Consider the following 13,737-nt stretch of genomic DNA (forward strand, 5'->3'; position numbering starts at 1 on the left):
CCGGTCACTGTTACAGCCTCCTTTTCCAAGAGGTTGTCGAAGCATTAATGACTAAGAAACACATGCACTAAGGTTCTTAACAAAGTCTAATCCACTTCTTTCTTTCTTTTAGCTCCACCCATAGCCTCCTAATGAAATTGGGGGAAATGTAAAGAGAGAAAATATTTGTTGAGCACTGTTTCAGGAACTTTCTGCGGCAGTTTAACCTCACACCACCATTATGAAATAGGCATCATTATCCTCACTTTAAAAATAATAACCAGAGATTCAGAAACAGAAGTTAGAGGTGGAGAACTAGCATCTTTGACCCTTTAGAAAGAATCAGGCACTTTAAATTCTTTAAATACGCCAAGTGTTTAATATTTGTTAACTCATTAAATCTTCACAAGTCAGTCAGATAAATATTATTATTTTCTTTCAGATTTGGGAAACCAAAATTGGGAAAATAAGCCTGGAATTTGAATTCAGGTCTAACTCCAAATGCGAAGATACTTGCATTGCATAAACATGCTATGTTCCGCTACTGTCCATTACAACTTTTTTGGCAAGAATTGATGACTTATTTTTACTCACTAATTAATTAATCCATCCATCACTTCAACAAAAGTTTTTTAAGCACCCAGGATATGTCCGGTTCAAGTCCCCGACTTCTTAGAGCTCCCATTCTAATTGGGGAAATATCAATCCACTGAAGCAAACACTTGTTGTATGCTTATTATGACTAAGATTGCTGTTACAGAGACAAACAAATACAGTGCTTGGCATATAGTAGTTCTCAATTAATATTGAATTAATTAAAGATATAACCCTCTATTAGTTGGGATTGAGAACCATGTGAATTTGGGAGAGGATGTTCTGAACACTGCTATCCTGGCTGCAGCTGCAAAACAAAGACCGTCTATGGAAAAACTGTTGGAGTCAGGTCTGTCTTCTCAGTGTCTCACATGTACATTCTTCTCCGGGCTCCCTATGAATAGGATCTGCTCTGAAAACCAAGGGCATGCAGAACGCAGGCAGGAAACAAGACCTGAACTTGGAGCCAGTGACTAGCAGATGAGGTCATTCTACGGGCCTGTAGGAGTTGCCTTCTTGTACTTGAAACGATCTTGGACACGATTTCTGGGTGACTAAGGGCAACTTGAGAAAGAGGGAAAAAAGACATGAGCCCCCTTAAATACATTTGTATCAAATAGTCTTTGGTTTTTTAATGAGGACGAGGTATTCCTGAGTCAGATGGGCCCAACATGGGGTTGCATTCTGCGGGAAAATGTTGCTGAATACCTTCTGTTTATTACTTTTTGTTTTTCATCCACCTCCATCTCCCTCCAGGATACTTGTGAACCACAGTCTCTAAAGTTATCTATGCTAGAGCCCAGGGTAATGATGGCTTTGTGATGGAGATTTCTTAAAGGAGAATATAAATTTTAATGTCTGGATGAGTGCCCAGATAGGAAAAAAGCATGAAAAGGAGGAGAGAGCATTGAAACAGAATGTCTCTAGAATGGAAAATGAAGTGGGAGGGTGATGGGATTCTCACTATTCCAGGCGTCTCTGTGGGGCTGCTGGCTTTTTATGGGATCATCATCATCTCTATTCCTATTTGGTGGTTGATCTGTTGACAGTTGGCAAGAGAATCTCCGATTCTAAAAGGGGAAAAATGGAAGATCACAGTGATTCTTGTAGAACTCGGTGCCATCTGTTTACCCGTCTCCTATGGGATTGTGTTTTGAGTTGGGGGATGGCTATATGTTGTTTCCTTAACGATAGAGACTTTTACCCACAACGTGGGTGCACACCTCCACGGTGGAATCAAGTTTGAAACCGCCGTAGGGAGAGAGAGAAAAAATTTAAATCAATCAAGCAAAGCAATCAGTTCAAATGTTTACACCCAAAAATCAGTGTTAACATTAGCTTAGTCACCTTGGAAAGTTACACGCTGATTCCTATGAAGCTTTCACTTAAAAAACATTTTTTGAATTTTTTTCTCATTTTCTATTTTTTCAAAATGCCTTTATAGCCATGATCTGTGCCCTTCAGTAAAGTAATTCTTATTGCTTTCTAGTTATTCTTTGTTTTAAAAAGATGTTCACATATCAGTAAGGATAGTAAGGGAATTACAAAAAAGAAATACTGTTGATATCTTAGCATGGAAAAAATAAATTGTATTTTTAAAATTATAAAGTGACCTATGTTAATTGTAGAAAATTTAGAAAATTATAATAACTACAAGAAGAAAATAAGAATTTTCCTGTAATTTCAGCACTCAGAGAACAACACTTGTAGTGTCTTTTAGCCTTTTTAATGCTCGCATACTTAGCAGTTTTGATGATTTGTTCTCACTGCTTAGGTTCAAGAGAATAAAAATATAATTAATTTTCCTCCTCCCATTCTATCGCTTCCATTTCTAGTCTCTTTTCTCAACACACACATACTCCTGAGGGGGAAAAATAACTATAAAAACCACTCTTGCCTCTGTATTCTAAGGTTTAAGCTCACCTGTCTTTGTGTGTCTTTGAGTATGAGTGTGCATGTGTATGTGGATTGGGCTTGAGGAATGGAGATCGACAGTTTATTTGGGCCTTAAGGGGTCATTGAAGAAATAATCAACCAAGGCCTTAGTTTGGAAGATTAGGCTTATCATGGAATTAAGGCAGAATTGTCCTGTGGGGAGGAGAGAGATAAAGTGGAGCTTAAATTTAAAGGGAGAGGAATGGCCCCAGAAGAGAGCCCACATTTCCATGAGAGGTTGGGAGGAGAGGATGGCTGCACCCCTCCCACCCAGCACCCTCAAGTGGCAAAACCTCTGGTGATATATCCCTGCAGACAGAACCTCAAACAGCACTGTTTCAAGGTAAGTGGCAGAAACCTCCTGTAGCCTATGACGAGTCCAGTGCTATGAGGGGACCTTGTTCTCAGCTCCACCACTGCAGCCCTTGTCAATATCAAGGTATAATTTGAAGGCAACCAAGGTGACAACTGTGGTCTAAAGATAGGCACCTTTTCCACTTCTTGGTACCACATCAGCCCTAGGATAGTAGGAAGATCCAGAGAAAGTGTGTGTGTGGCGTGGGGATGGGTTGTTGAGGAAGTACCAACGGTTCCTGACACAGTTCTTCCTTTCAGCCAGGCAAGGCAGAGCTCTAAGCCAGCTTTCATTTGATTTAGAAAGATAAAGAAATGTGATAGTTCTTGCACCTGTATGGAATAAGCAAATTCATGCTTGATATAGACGTGTTTTTAAAACACAGTAAGAATGGAATCACACTGTATAATGTATCATGATCATTCCGTGTTGTTAATTATTCTTTTGCAACATAATTTAAAATAGCTTCATAGTAACTCATTGTGTAGCCAAAGTATAATTTGTCCACTTCCTTAAAGCTGGATAGTTAGGTGGTTTCTACTCCCCCATCAAAATTTCTGAGATAAACAATACTATTGCTGTATATCATTACTCGCATCCCTCATTTCAGTAAGGTAATTTCCAAAGGAATTCCTGGGTCAAGGATTGTACAGAGTTCTAGAAGTTCTTGAATTCTTGATAAATTGTCCCACAGAAAGGGGGCATCACCTGACTTTTCCCCAGGAGGATAGGAAACTGCCCATTTCCTGGCATGCTTTTCAGTTCTGGAAAGTAACATTTTTTTCAAATGTTGGCACTTGAATTGGTGTGGAATGGTATCGCCATCTTTTACCACCATTTTTTTAAAAAATAAAGGGGCAATTATATCTGTTAATCACTCATCTTAGTTTCAGACTTTTGACGTATTTATAAAACTGATCCCCTACAGTAGATGATCAGTATTTGCCCTGCAGAGGACAGATCACAGGATGTGCTTCTTGTATGCCTTCTAGTAAGATGGCTCCAGCTGGATGCAGAGAAAGGAGGGGTGCTGGGGAATGTCCCTCTGGCTCAGCAGCTGCTTCCTAACCATGATTCTCCCATATAGAAAAGGAGGCGTGTTCCTCGATGGGCAGCTAGCCTTCTTTGTGGCAACTACTTGCTGACTATGCTCTTGGATGGGTTGCTCTACCTGTTAGGTTTCCATGTTCTCATCTATTATTTTAAAGAAGATAATCCTATTTACTTTACTGGGTTGTTGGAGCACTAAATGGGACAGTTCATGTAAAGCACTGAACCATAGTGGTGGCACTAGTAAGGTTTCAGAAAGTGTCAGCTGTTAATTATTAATATCTAAGTCTTTATATATACATGTATATATATGAATGTCTCATTTTCCTCAATAAAATTTTTAGTTATTTAAGAAATACGCAACACAAAAATTTGGAAACTTTGAAATAATGAAAACGGAAGAGGAAAGCAAATCCTAAAACTGATTTTTTATGTATTCTAGTCTGTCTTTATTTGTATGTGTTTACATAGTTATAATCATCATGCATATATAATTTAATATCCTAATTTATGCATTCTATGTTAACTTTATATTGATATTTGGTCTTTATATTTGCCATTTTTGGTGTATCTATGTTATTCCCTTGAGCCAATGTCTTGTAGTTTATGGGATGATTCCTTTATTATTGGACATTTGAGGGTATTTCTAATTTTTGGCTATTGTAAATACCATAAGTGTAAATATTGGCTTTCACCTGGTGTTTTCCATTTTTTGACTTATTCCTTAGGGTTTATGACATGGAATGCATTGCCAAATTGTGTTTATCAACTGACAATGCCACTGACAAACTGAAAATACATTTTGCTGCACTCCAGGTAGCAAGGCTTTCTAGCTTTTCGTTTACATATTATGCAAACCTGTAAAAAGTAGCCCTATTGTCTTTTGATTTTCATTTCTGTCATTACTTGTGATGAATATTTTTCTCTTTTACTTACTAGAGCTAATTATTCTTCCTCTTTTGTAATTTTTTGGAACCATGATGATAGCTTTTGGGGTTGAATTATCTTAAAACTAGTTTTTTCTCCACCTCAGAACACTACTACATCATCACCGGTGGTTATTTAGTACCTCCAGCATGCGTAGAACTGTCTGGACACTTGATGTGGGTATAACAATAAGGAGAGCTGGAGTGGACAGTAACATGCAGAGAAGTGGTAGAGAGACAAGGCTTGGTCAGTAGAGCAGGTGCAGCTCCAAAAGAGGACATAATGAGGCTGAACATCTTCTTGGATATTTATTGGCATTTGATTTATTCTTTATGAATTGCCCAATTCAGTTATTTGTCTATTTAAAAAAATTTCTTTCTTGAATATTTATGAATGCTCTTCATATATTCTGTTTTAAAATGTTTTGTCATGGGTGTGTGAGAGAGGGACAAAGCTATCTATATATCTATATATCTATACATAAATTGAATTAGTTCGTTTGAGATGCCCAAACAAAATACCACACTCTGGGTGGCTAAAGCAACAGAAACTAATTTTTCTCACAGCTCTGGAGGCTCCAAGATCAAGTTCGAGATAGCATGTTTGGTTTTTCCTGATGACTCTCTCCTTGGCTTGTAGAAGTCTTCTGAGAAATAACAGAAAAAAACATGTATTGGTCTCCTCTCGTGGTTCCTGGCACATAGCTCCTAAAACCCTTGCAATTTCCTAAAGGATAAGAGCACTAAGCACCTCTTTTGTTTTAATATTTGGTCTTTGGGGCTGGTTCCCCACACACAGCTTCTAAATCCCTTGGAATTTCCTGGGTAATGGAGTGTCTTCTGTTCTAATGAGGTGACTCTTGGTGGGCTCCTGGGTAACTTCAGGATGGGACTGGTCACCAGAAAAACCAAATCATGATTAGAAGCTTGGAAATTTCAGCTTCCCCTCTATCCTCTGGCAAGCGAGGAGGGGCTAGAGATTGAGTTAATGATTGATCATACCTGTGTAATGAAGCGTCTGTGAAAATTCCAGAAGTATGGGGTTCTGAGAGCTTCCAGGCTGGTGAACATATATCTATGTGTGGGCAGGTGGCACACTCCGGCTGCACAGGACAGAAGCTCCTGGGCTTGGGGCTCTTCTAAACCTTGCTCTGTGTATCTCTTCATCTGGCTGTTCGTCTGTATCCTTCATCAGATCTTTTACTATGTAATATATTGGTAAATATAGATAAATGTTTCCCTGAGTTCTGTGAGCTAGTCTAGCAAATAATCACATCCATGGAGGAGGTTGTGGGAGACGCCACTTGGTAATCATGTCAGACAGAAGTTTTGTGCAACTCGGGGACCGACTGCTTGCCGTCCGAGGTTAGGGATAGTGCTGTGGGACTGAGCCCTTGACTCGTGGATTCTGTTCTAACTCCAGTTAATGTCAGAATTGAATGGAATTTCAGGACACACGGCTGGTGTCAGAGAATTGGTTGGTGTGGGGAAACCACCCCCCCATCTGCACACACATGCACACATCTGGTGTTAGAAGTATTGTCTGTGAGTAAGGGAAAAACAGTGAATTTTTCCTAGATGGCTGTGTTCTCACTACGTTTTCACACGGTCCTCCGTCTGTGCAACTGTGCACCTCGTATCTCTGAGTGTCCAACCTCTTATAAAAACACCAGTCAGACAGGATTAGGGCATACCCTAATGACCTAATCATTTCTTTAAGGCCTTTCTCCAAATACAGTCACATTCTTAGATACTGGGGGTTAGGACTTCAACATATGAATTTGTTTCGGGGCGGGGGATACAATTCCTCTTACACATATATGCATAGATAACATAAACAAAAATATCTTAAAATTTATTTGTATCTTTCCACATGATACTTATTTATATTATTATTTAGTTAAATCGAGTATCATCCCTGAGTTTTCTGAAAACAGAGGCTGAAATGGATATTTGTATACAAGTGACTTACTCTCGGGAGAAAAGCGTAAGCGCATGGTGGGAATTGGGATGGGGAAGGAGAAGCCGCAAGGATGCAGTTTGGGGTTAAGTCTAGCCTCAGCATCAAGAGGGGAAGAAGAGACGCTCACAGCAACTTTGGCTTAAACTGACGATCAATGGTTAATTCTCCAGAGAATCTATCGTAGCAGAAGCTGGGCTCCGGCACCCCTAAGAGAAAAGAAGGTCTCAGGGGATATGGATCAGGCACCCACAGCTTCTACAGCATCACCTTGTGCTTCATTCTTCCTGAGACTTGGCTCATAAGTGGAGCAATGGTCTCCCACCTTGGCTCATATTTCCTTCTAATACTTTTATGGTTTAGAAAAGCCGACTTGAAATTAATTTTTCTGTCTGCTGTGAAGTAAAGGCATAATGTAATCTTTTCCCAAATGGCTAATGAGTTTTCTTGGCACCAATCACCAAAATATACCAGGGCCTATCGGGGCCAGATTCAATAGGAAATTGCTATTTGGTGCTAACCTGGGTATAGAAGCTGACAGCACAGGCTTTTGGCAAAGTTCTCATTCCCAGCTCCTTAACTAGTAATCTATGGTCTAAGAACAAGTGTTCATCCCAGCTCTCCTCCCAGAATAAGGACATAGAGAAGCGATGAAACTTGGCAGTAGGGAAGGGGGCTTGCATCCAGCCTGGATGTTCAGCTCATGTAGTCAGTTCCCACCATCATAGCTGAGAAGGTTTATTGTTGGGAGAATGCCTGGTCCCCAACCTCTTGGAATTGAGACTCTGAGAAGATGACAGATTAAGCCTCTCTCACTGAACCCTGTGCTCGTAAACTGCTTCTCCTTCCCCTTGGAGCACTAGGAAATACTCCTTGGCTGCGTATTTTCAGAAAAACTTCCAGACTTTCTTCCTCCTGGAGATGTCCTCGCCCCAGCGGTTGTCACTGCTGCATTTTCTTCCTTCAGGAAAGCACTTCTGCCTTGGCATACAGTGCATTTTCCTCCGTGGAGAATGCTGAAAAGCTACGTCCATCTATCTTTTCGGTAATATCCAACTCCTCTGGCAAGTAACCTTCCTTCTAATCTTGGGAAAATCCTGCTGAGTCCTTAGTTGACCTCTTTATTCCTTTTACAGTAGAAAAAGAATTGTTTTATTATTTATCTTAACTTCTCACAGAATCTTCAATCTCTACTTCACTTCCCTTATCATTTTGGTACACTCTTCACCACCAATAAATTTCCCCTTCCTCCTCGGAAAGGGCACCCGATGTGTCTATTTTTATAACTCCTGTGGCTTTTTCTTATCTTTGATTACTTCATGTTAAATTAGCTCGTTCTGGCTGGGGGCACTCATACGCATGGTTGCTTTAGCGAGTGGTACAGTGACCTTGCTGGAAAGGTCTCCTCGTATTGCTGATGAACTATCCGGGAAAAAAAAAAAAAAAAATGCTGACTTGAGCTTAGTGTGTGAGCATGGCAGGGATGGGAGTGGGACATGTCCCTGACTTCACACCTCTAATTCGCTTGCTCAGTTGAGTCTCAGAAGCTAATGTAATAAGAATAAGGCTTCCTTGTCATAGTGAGGGAGGAAGTAGCGTAACTTTCCATGGTACATGATCACATGCAATCATTAAGAAGGAAAATGATCAGAGAGGTTGATGAATTTCTAAAATGAGGCTATGGTTCCTTTGAATTAGCCTGAATGTGACTTTGTCAAGGTCATAGTCAATGGATAAGACGGAGTCAATGATCTTTGGGTCCAGCCCTGAGCCTCAAGTGTCACTGAAGCATATACTGGGCAGCAGTCATTTTCCCTGACGCTGCCTGTCGTAAAGCTCCAGTAGGTTAGAAATGTGTGAAAGATGAGATCAATACATCCTATTTGATCCTGTATCTAATCATTTAGACCTATTTCTCTCTCTCCCTCCCTCCCTTCCTCTATCTGTTCCTCCTTTTCTTTCTCTTTCCTTTTTTCATCTTTCTGTAATAGGTTCAGGATAACACTGGACCAAAATTGAAGTAGGTAGCTAATTTCTCTTGTGTCCATCCCCTCCATCTTCAGGAGTTGAGGCCATCATATTTGCTCTTCCTAAATTAGCCCGTCTCCTTCCCTCTAACATTGTATTGCTTCTCTTGACTCTTGCTACTTCTTCAAAACATGCGCCTCCATGGTTCTGTTCCCATAGAACCGTGATAAGTGACTGGCTGGACAATCTGGTGTACGATCTACCTAAGGTATTGCAACACTAAATACTTAACTCAGCAGTGACTCAATTCCTAATATGAGCATTTCCAACATCAGTGGAGTGGTTTGGAGAAATTTATTTTAGAAGATGTTAGCAATGGAAGCAAGTTAAAGGAGTCAGTGGAGAGTATGCAAGTGACTGCCCACTTTCAAATCATAATTTTCAAAAAGTTAGAAAAGAGAGTTTGATACAAAATACTATGAATTTATGTCAAAAATGTGATTCAGTTCATTAACGAGGAAACCAATAATATGGCAAAGCTACTTCAAGAAAAAAATAGAACTAGGTACTTACCGACAATGAAAACAGACTGTCAAAATAAGATTGCTATGTTAGAAATAGATTATTAGATAAGATTCAAAACTGTATAATATCCTTTATAGCAATAGTACTACTGAACAAAAATATACTGCATGTGTACTGTATAAAAATATACAGGTCAACTTGTAAAAGTATCTGGACTTGAATCGATAGCAAGGAAAAAGTCAAACAGAGGTGTATTCCCCTAGGTGATTAAATGATCTTTGGGTCGACTTGTGAAACACTGTTGTAGTGTGACACTGAAAAGGACATACTTTCTTTTGTCCGAGCTATGGAGACACACACACACACACGCACGCACACACACTCACGTATATGTTTTATATCTGTGTATGCATATAGTGTATATAGATAGTATAAGTACACATATTTATATTTGTATATAGAACCTCCCTAGCATCTTCTAAAGCGCAGTACTGCAGTTGGTAGTGCACTGGTGCTGGTACCCGGGTTCTGCCCCCAGAGGTTCTGCTTTAAGTGGTTTGAGGCATAACCTGGGCATCATGATTTTCCAAACTTTGCCCTGATAGTAACCTTTACCCCTTCTCCTAGGAGAGACGTTCTGTAGAAGGGTAGTTTCTTTTACTTCATGGGGAAGGAATCCTACACCATCTTTCTGGACTCCTCGGGTTTTACGCATCTAGATTCTCCTTGGTCTCATCGTTCCTCATTACAAGGGCAGCACATCCAAACAACGGGCTAAAATAGCAGGACTCCCAGCCAGCGAAGAATCAGTATTTCCCACCATGTAAGCCTAATAAGATGGGGTTGCCAGTTTTACAAGGGCACGTGGAGGTACAAGCCTCCTCAGCCAGGAGACAGATCCCGCGTGTGCAGCCGGCGGCGGGAAAGACGGCCTATTGTACGTGAGGATCCCCAGGCCCGCTCTTCGCAGACAACTCCACGTCAGCGGAGTTTACATGAGGAGCTGCTGCTTGCTCTCTTCTTGGGAAACTTTTAAAGCCTTGTGGCCGCCTTGATCCCTTTATCCTGTAATTTCTCAGCTATGGGTGTTATTTCACCTTTCCATGGCATGTTCCCATTTTCCATCGTGTACTTCAATCCCATATTAGGTGTCAGGCTTCAGGGTCTTTTATCCTCTGGCCTGATTTCCAGTGCTCCTGCGACTTTGCTCTTCACCCACCCTGTGGAGGTGGAATGGAAATGTGACGTTGCAGAAATCTTGAACAGTACAGCCTGAGCAGACTTTTATGGGTTAAACAGTGTCCCTTAAAATTCATGCGCTAAAGTCCTGATGCCTAGGACTTCAGAATTTGATCTTATTTAGTCATCATAGAAGTAATTTGTCAAGATGAGGTCAATAGTGTGGATCTAATCTAATGTAACTGATATCTTTATGAAAAGGAGAAATTTGGACACAGAGATAGGCACACAGAAAGACACAAATGCAGAACTCCACGTGGAGTTGAAGGCAGAGATCAGGATGGTGCTTGTATAAGCCAAAGAACACTAAAGATGGACAGGAAACCACTGGAAGCTAGGGGAGCAACACAGAACGGACTTCTTATATCTCTCAGAAGGAACCATCACTGTGGACACCTTGACCTCCTACTGGAGCCTCCAGAACTGTGAGACAATAGATTTCTATTGTTTAAGCCACTCAGTTCGTGCAAGTTGTTACCGCAACCCTAGGGAACAAATACGGGCCCCGAGGCTGGGCCTCAAGCTTCCCCTTCTCTCTGTCCCTCATGCCCTGGAGCATCTGTCCAGAGCATCTCTCCAGGGAAGCTGCCCCAGGGGCCAGAGGAGGCTCCCCTTTGAGCAGAGCAGCCCCGCATTTTGCGATTGTTTTTTTTTTTTTTCCACCTTGAGCCTCCATGTAAAAATTGATTTGCAAAAACAATTCATTTGCCAAAAAAAGTTAGAAACCCCAAGTCTACCCAAACAATGGGGCCTCCTTTTTTTCATTATTTTGTGAAACTTCCCAATGTTTTCATTCTAAGTGCTTTCTTAGTCTGTATTGTCCTATGATTAGGTCCCTCCCACGAGCAACTGTCTTCTGAACTATGGACCTGCTTCTGGAAATATGTGGTCAGGGCAGGGGAAATGCCCAGGCACTGACATCACCGGCCTGTCTGCGCATGTGCCAGAAGGCCAGGTTCCCACCACGCCCTTTCCAAGGAGCAGGCTCCGGGAGCAGCATCGCCAGGTGGGGTGACTCGTGTGGCGAGGAGAGAATGAGAAGGGTGAGGGGCTTCACTGCTGAGAGGAGTCTTTGGCATCATGTTGGTTTCTTAGCAGGCTGGGGTCTCTGCCTCACCCCTCCAGTCCAGGCCACGCTCAGCACCTTTCTGTCACCTGTGGACATCGCACTCCTTCCTCCAGAAGCAAGGGCTCATTTGCTCCATCATGGGCTGGGAGCTCTGTGCAACTTCCACTGTGAGCTGCTAGAGACTTTGAAGCATACCCTAACCTTCCCGCTGGCCTCCCAGAAATCTTTTCTCATTGGCCCCGTGCTCCAGCTTCTCTGCATTACTCACTCCTGGAACAGCTTGTGAGGTCTTAAAGTTCAATGACACTTCTGTAACTACATCTGTGATCACGGGAGCAGTCAGTAAAGAGCTGAGAAATAGAGCAGCCTCAGTAACAAGAGATAAAAATGAGTACTCGTGCCATGTATGGTCCTAAGTGCTCTTGAGACAAACCTATTAGGGCAGGTACTATTATCGTCAGCTAACAGATGATGAAATTGCAGCTCAGAGAGGTTAAGTAAGTTGCCTAATGTTGCATGGTCAATAAATGGCAGAGGAGGAATTCAACCCAGGCAGCCATGCTCCACAGCTCTGCTCTGAAGCACCATGTTACATCACTTGATGAATATTCAGTGCAGAAGGCCCAAATGACAGGCCTTGGAGAATGTATGCTTCCATGTGTTTCTGAGGTCTAGGAGAAAGTGTTGAAAACTGTGGAAGGTACAGGTTAATAATACTTCGCAAAGTAACAGGATGTTTCCTGTTATACAAGGAACATAATGAAGACCACAGTAAGTATGGAACTAAGCTGCCACTGTGAAATTTTTACCCAACACGAGCAAGGAGCAGGTTATCACAGCTTTCCCTCGGGCCTGAGGCCATCCTGAGGGAAATGTTGCAGTATAGAAAGGGACCCTGTCTCGGCCACAGCAAGGCGGCTCTGCATCTCTAAAGAAGGTGATAAATAACTTATCTGTTTTATTGCCACTTCCTTGGGAAAGTAGGAGTCTTTGCCAATAACTTCCTAGAAATGAACACTAACATGCAATTATTTCCTATATGTAGTGCATATTTTTAATACCATGCTGGCTGTAGGGTCCTTCCCCTCCAGGTTGTTGGATTGAACTACTTTGCTGGAATGACAGCCTTTGTCACTCATAGGGTTAACTGACCTACCCCCTCCTCTGCGGACAGGTTTTTGGTGTGATTTTCGGGCCAGGATCCAGGCTTGACCTACACACTGGGAGCCTGGGTCACACTTGATTGATGGCCACAGCTGCCTGGCTAATTGGTATGTGGGTCCTTCGTGACTCCCTGCCATGCCAGGCTATGGCTTAGGCTTTATTGAATGCCATTCTTCGCTTGTCCCTGTGCTGGTGGGAAGTGCGATTTCCAGCTTCGACAAGTGGCACTGTGAGCTCCAGCCAAGTCAGGCTCTGTGCCGACGAGGTGCTTGGAGCCGAGCCTCTGTTGGACCCACTGCCAGGCCGCCCGGGAGGTTAAAAAACACAACTGCTAATAGGCACTGAAAGCAGCGGTGTCTCCCTAGAGGCGTGAGGAGCTCGCACAGGAAATCAATACAGCAGAGATCATCCTGCCTCTGCCATTGTCCCTTTTTGCCAAGACTCGGTACTAGAAGGGGTGTCCCCAGAGTACACTATTAATTTTACATGGAGAATTAGAGGAGAGACCAGAGGAAGTGATAGCCGCCTTGTCGAAGTGCCTTCTGCTGGGGATTTTTGATTATAGGACTATTGACCAACCTGTTCTTCCAGACAGGAGTTTGCCTCTTAAAAAAAAAAGTGCCACATGTGAGTTCCAGTCAGATAAACTGTGTGGTTGTCCATGCTCTGTCAAGCAAATTGTGTAAGCAGTAAGCGTGCAGAACTTTCTGCTCTGGATTCCCACCTCTGTCTCACTGTCGCTGTCCTGACCTTCTGCAGGCTGGTGTGCGATGACGGTCGAGTGGTACCTTCTGCAGGCTGGTGTGCGATGACAGTCGAGTGGTACCTTCTGCAGGCTGGTGTGCGATGACAGTCGAGTGGTACCTTCTGCAGGCTGGTGTGCGATGACGGTCGAGTGGTACCCTGTGTGCCTGAGCCACACCCTCCCGCTCTGCATATGCTCTGTGCAGCCACAACTGATGTGAGCGAGATG

Source organism: Pteropus alecto, unplaced genomic scaffold (genome assembly GCF_000325575.1).
Source record: "Pteropus alecto unplaced genomic scaffold, ASM32557v1 scaffold164, whole genome shotgun sequence".
Classification (NCBI taxonomy): Eukaryota; Metazoa; Chordata; class Mammalia; order Chiroptera; family Pteropodidae; genus Pteropus; species Pteropus alecto.